The sequence below is a fragment of the Astatotilapia calliptera genome, chromosome 6, assembly GCF_964374335.1.
Source record: "Astatotilapia calliptera chromosome 6, fAstCal68.1, whole genome shotgun sequence".
Classification (NCBI taxonomy): Eukaryota; Metazoa; Chordata; class Actinopteri; order Cichliformes; family Cichlidae; genus Astatotilapia; species Astatotilapia calliptera.
Genome location: NC_137427.1, coordinates 42,758,875 through 42,764,874, shown reverse-complemented (window position 1 = coordinate 42,764,874; position 6,000 = coordinate 42,758,875). Strand labels below are relative to the sequence as shown.

At 43.6% G+C, this 6,000-nt stretch overlaps 1 long non-coding RNA gene across 1 annotated transcript; it reads right to left on the bottom strand.

The window, feature by feature from the left end:
* Window positions 1-505: 505 nt before the first annotated feature.
* LOC145429614 (uncharacterized) lies at window positions 506-945 on the bottom strand. The gene is made up of 2 exons (XR_013909874.1): window positions 780-945; window positions 506-700 (listed from the first exon to the last, which is right to left on the bottom strand). It is a non-coding gene; the product is annotated as an uncharacterized LOC145429614 (long non-coding RNA).
* Between the last annotated feature and the right edge of the window lie 5,055 nt (window positions 946-6,000).

Below are 6,000 nucleotides of genomic sequence, written 5' to 3'. Positions count from 1 at the left end.
ACAGTTCGGATCCGCAACAGCATCCAACACCACCACACTGAGCACTGGAGCCCCTCAGGGCTGTGTGCTCAGCCCACTGCTGTTCACTCTGCTGACTCATGACTGTGCAGCAATGCACAGTTTGAACCACATCATCAAGTTTGCCGATGACACGACTGTGGTGGGTCTCATCAGCAAGAAAGATGAGTCAGCATACAGAGAGGAGGTGCAACAGCTAACGGACTGGTGTAGAATCAACAACCTGTCTCTGAATGTGGACAAAACAAAGGAGATGATTGTTGATTTCAGGAGAGCACAAAGAGATCACTGCCCACTTAACATCATTGGATCCTCTGTGGAGGTCATCAAGAGCACCAAATTCCTTGGTGCCCACCTGACGGAGAACCTCTCCTGGTCCCTTAATGCCAGTTCCATAACCAAGAAGGCTCAACAGCGTCTCTACTTCCTGCGGATGCTGAGAAAAGCACATCTTCTGTCAGGCTCAGGAGGGACTCGGAGTCAGACCGTCACTAAAGTTCACGTTTTATTTACACACACAGACACCAGGTGCGAATATATACAGGTGAGGGGGCACAGGAAGAGGGTCTCCGGGAAGCACAGGCACGGGAAGAAGAGGGCTATGTACAAAATCCACTGAAGCTCAGGTAGCTCGGACTCCGGCTTTAGCTCACCAACGGCGGTCCTCAGGCTGGCGAGAATCCTGGCACAGAGAGGAAAGGCAGGTAAGTAGTGGCACGACAGAAACTCAGAAAAAGGCTCAGATAGGTGATGACACTGACGAGTGTTACACAATAATCCAGCGAGGAAGCACTCTCAGCAGCCGCCTTAAGAAGTGAGTGAGATGATTGCTTGCAGGTGTCCGAGCCAGGGGCTGGAGCCGTCATGACTCCGCCCCGGTAGAGCGCAGTGCAGGGGAGAGAGAGAGAGATGCAGCGCAACAAAAACACTTGTAGCCATACAGAGTCAGCCGAGAAGGCACAGGGTCATGACATCTTCCTCCATCCATTCTTACCAACTTCTTCAGAGGGACTATCGAGTGCGTCCTGAGCAGCTGCATCGCTGTCTGGTATGGTAACTGTACCGTATCAGATTGCAATACCCGACAACGGATAGTGAGAACAGCTGAGAAGATCCTTGGAACCTCTCTTCCCTCCATCACGGACACTTATAGCACTCACTCCATCCGCAAAGCCACCAGCATTGTGGAGGACCCCATACACCCCTCACACACACTCTTCAGCCTGCTTCCTTCTGGAAAGATGTACTGGAGCATCCGAAGCTCATCCGAAACCTTGGCTGATTGTGACCTAGACCCGTTTTCAGACCTTTGCTCGTGTGATTAGGTAGAGGATCAACAGGGGGTTCATGACCCCCTTGGGGGACACTCCCCTAGGGCTTAAATTTGGGACTCTCCACCATTTGACCTTAGAACTGAAGAAGCTTCTCGGATGAGAGGTGAAACGTCTTCAAGCAACATAAAGAAGTCCAGACGCTTTTCTTTGCAAGCTCCTTGGACTGTTTCTCTATGTGTTAGCCCTGTGAGAGAAGCTCAGCACCTTTTTTGCTCGGTTTGAGACCAACCCTACCTCTACTGCCCTTGCCCCCAACCTCCCCCTCTCCCTTCAGGAACAGGAGTTCAGGAGGAAGCTGAGGGTGGTGAACCCCAGAAGATATCCTGGCTCCAAGGGCATCCCAGAGGCTGTCTGTGCAGGCTTTAACCAAGGCCTTGTGAGGGATCTTCACCAGGCTGTTCAACCTCTCCCTGACTCATGCCACTGTTCACACCTGTCTGAAGGTGTCCACCATCATTCCCTTCTCCAAAAAGACTGGAATAGACAGCTTTAGTGATTACAGACCTATAGCCCTCATGTCTGTAGTCATTAAGTGTTTTTTCAAAGATGACTGCTCCTCCCTAAACCTGGTTCTGCCGAAGGTTTCTTCTTGTTAAAGTTCTTCCTTCCCACTGTCACCAAGTGCTGCTCACATAGGGCCATTTGGTTATTGGCTTTTTTCTATTATCATGGAGTCTCTGCTTTACAAGATAAAGTGCATTGAGGAGACTTTTATGATTTGGCACCATATAAATAAAAGTGAATTGAATTTTACCTTTTATGCTGTCCTCTTGTGATTAGAGAACCATAAAAACAGCAAATTGATAAAAACCTGTAAGTCTGTAGTTTAAATTTCGAAATGTCTTTAACAAAGAATATGTGTCTAATTTTGGTTACTTTAAATTTCCAATAAAAGTGTGGTAACTTTGTTTGCAGAGTGTAGCACCATTTCTCTTATTGTCAATATCAATTAACTTCAATTTATTCAGTTCAGTTGATCTGGATTACTGTAAAAATTGCAATGCACATTGTACAATAACAGCTCTCTAATGACAGAGGAGCGTGCTGAGTTGGGAAATGCTGGCTGCACTGTTTTTGTTTTTGTTTTTTGCTTGTGCTTGTTTTTGTCATTCTAGAAACAAATGCATCTGGAATGTTCATTGTAAACTGGCAGGTTAGGTATTTATCATGTCACATGTAGACACACTAAAAATCCCACTTGGAAAATAGCAATTAGTATTATAACATTACATTCCTAATACTGTCAATGGTAAAGGTAAAAGTTATGGGTGTGTATGACAAGATTAATGTTAGTAATTTGTCACTGAGCTAAGCTCCTCGGACGATTTTCTTAAACCCATAAAGCATCTCTGCGCCACTTAGCTCAGCTCATCTCTTCGTCTGCGAGGGGAACAGTCAGAGTGTCAGAGAGCAACAAAGAGACACGAGGAGACATCGTTCCACAGCTGCTTAACAGATGGCTGGAGCTTACACTGCATTCACTGTTTGTCACATATAAACTGCAGGTAAGCACCAACTCTTTGTTTGGTAATATGACTGCTTACCACTGACCAACTAACACTGTGTATATGCAACAAATGTTGATGTCATCTGAAGAAACCTTTTTTTAAGCTATCAAATCTATTGGTGTCGATGCAAATTAAGGATGTATATGAATCATCATCTCTGAGTCATCTTGCATCATTGTAACAGTGACATTTTTGGTTTTAGGATTTCCGTGACCTTTAATACAAATATGTTTGGTGCCCTCAGTATGGAATGCAATAACCGAGGTGCTTTATTTTAATGATTTTGACACAGACTTCATCGTCAGCAGTAAATTACACTTGATGTTGTGTGAAAACAGAACAGCTGGGGGTTAGCATTTTTTATTTTTTTACGGGATGGCCTCAGTTACTTATTTTGGGCCTATTTTTGCTGTTTGTCTACTTCACTGTCAAGTTTCTTTATCTAATTTGAATTGAACAGACAGCTTTTAAATACAGCACTTTCACACGAGCGATTTAGGGTTGCGTAGCAACTGTGAACAACAACATTTCATAGATTTTGCACTGTGGATCAAAGTGACTCTTTCCTGAGAGTCTAGATCGTCTAGGCTATCAAGCAGGCCACTTCATTTCCTGAAGAAAGTGTAGTCTGAATAGCTGAATGATTTGAATTCAATAGCTGTAACCTTCAAATTTGGGGGAAACTTGTTGAATCAGAATATTGAAAGCTCACATACTTTAAATCACTTAAGTCTGTAATTATCTCAAATCTCAAACTCAAAACCAAAATATTTGCATGTTCTGTTCACTCTAATATATTGTGCGTGTGTGTGTGTGTGTGTGTGTGTGTGTGTGTGTGTGTGTGTGTGTGTGTGTGTGTGTGTGTGTGTGTGTGTGTGTGTGTGTGTAGGTGTGTGTGCGTGTGTTGTATTTTATTTTAAAATACGTATGTGTCAACTATACAGACTGAAAAAAGAGGAATTACATTAGATGAGCTGAAATGTGGGGGATTCACTACAGACAGATAAATGGTTGAAATTCTAATCATCCAGTCAGAAAAGACAAATCTGAAAACCATCAACTGACATCAACTGCCCAGATTTAAACCACCTGTCTGCCAAAGAAAAATTCATCAACTGAAAGTACCTGCCAACAGCTTTCGGTTGGACTGCAGGAAATAGTGACGTACTGTCACTCTGCAGCAAATCCCTGGTAAATTTGGTTCAAACTCCAGCAAGACCTTAACCAGCAAGTCCACTGGTGTTGCTCCTGGTAAATTGCTCCTGTTGAGCAATTTAAAAACTAGGGTCTTTCCTGCTGTTAAGACAATCTCCTCATTGAAAATACATTGTGCATCTATGCTTCAGTTACAAGGTACTCCCTCCAATCGGATCTGTTCACATCTGTTAGCTTTGAGAGATTCATCACTTTCATCACTGGAAAGAAGAGAAACGGTGCTACATTTTGAGGGTCAAAGAATGGCTGCAGACTGAAAGCTGTGGACACAGCAGCAGCTTTCAGATGAATCCTTTCTGCCACACTGCCAGTTGCTTCTCTCACTGTAGCTGTCAACAGTGCGTACCATGCACACGGGCTCAGGGGGTTGGGAAGCGCATCTGTATCCGGAAGGTCGCCGGTTCGATCCCTGGGCTCTCTGTCCTGGTCGTTGTGTCCTTGGGCAAGACACTTTACCCTGCCGCCTACTGGTGTTGGCCAGAGGGGCCGATGGCGCGATATGGCAGCCTCGCCTCTGTCAGTCTGCCCCAGGGCAGCTGTGGCTACACCTGTAGCTGCCTCCACCAGTGTGTGAATGTGAGAGAGACTGAATAGTGGAATTGTAAAGCGCTCTGGGTGCCTTGAAAAGTGCTATATAAATCCAATCCATTATTATTATAAAGTTGTGTAGTTCAATGTCTTGGCTTCGTTTTAAAGTTTAAATGGTGTCTATAGATGAACGTATGTGGAAGCAAGTAGAGTTGAAAGAGAAGTAGGTTGAATGAGGATTTAAACACTGAAATACATTAGAACATATATGCACACATGTTCAAAAGAAGCAGAATCGACGTTTTTTCTAAGTTGAACAGTGTTGAAGATGCCAAAAACGACTTGGATCTCATTACTGTCAATGCTTAATCAGCGTTCACACTAATCTTTCTATAGTATTGCTGAATCTAATAGCTTGGAGCCGATGAATGTTTTTTCCATGTCAGACGTCTCTATTCCCCTGTCATCAGAATATTGTAGGTTTTCCTCAGCTGTGAGCAGTCACATCATTTTAACACTTTCCACATCGGAGTGTTTTGAACTTACCAGTGACTCATGAATCACTAACAATTAAAGACCTCTCACAGAGTTAAGAAAGTGCAGAAAGCTAGATTTAAAAACAAAGAACACAACTGGTTGCTGTGAAAACACTGAAAACACAGTGTTAAGTACGCTCATTGTTTCTGTGATGGGAAGCTTCTTCTACATCCAGCAGTGTTGCTCTGTTTCAAGTTTGGTATAAAAATATTTAATTAAAATAAACTTTATCAGAGGATCCCTCATCAGATATCAGCAACTCCTTTCTACATTTTAGCTGATAAAATAACTTTGTCCATTCACATAATCTTCAGAACTCACCTCGTTCAATTTCCTCCTTCCTTCCTGTCTGTGATGAAAACATAAGCTAGCAGCTCTCTGCTGTCCTAGAACTGCACTAGCAGCAGTAAATTAACTGAAGAAGACAAAAAGAAAACGTGAGCCAACAGTGATTGTGTCCTTGTGTTTCTTCTGAACTAATAAATCATCATTGTGAGGCTCTCTGCTCAGGCTGCATGGCTCTGCCAGCTGTGGCTGAGTGTTGTACAACATCTGACAAGAGCTGAGACATGAACAGCATAGTCTTCAGCTGAGAGCACAAAGCCTGGACAGCAGCTGCTTAGAAAGCTCTGGAACAACACAAGTGAAAAATTCTGATGGTCTGGCAGCCCTGCTGGGGTCAAAGGGCATAGATGACATTAGGAGGGGAAAGGGGAGGGGGCTGGGTCATGCAAAGGTCTATGGTCTTTGAATTCAAGCACTATAATGTACCCGCTGCCTTACAGTATATATAACAACTACAGCAAAACTGTAGGATAAGGTAGAGTAAACGTAGTTCAGACACAAAAATGCACTGTGAA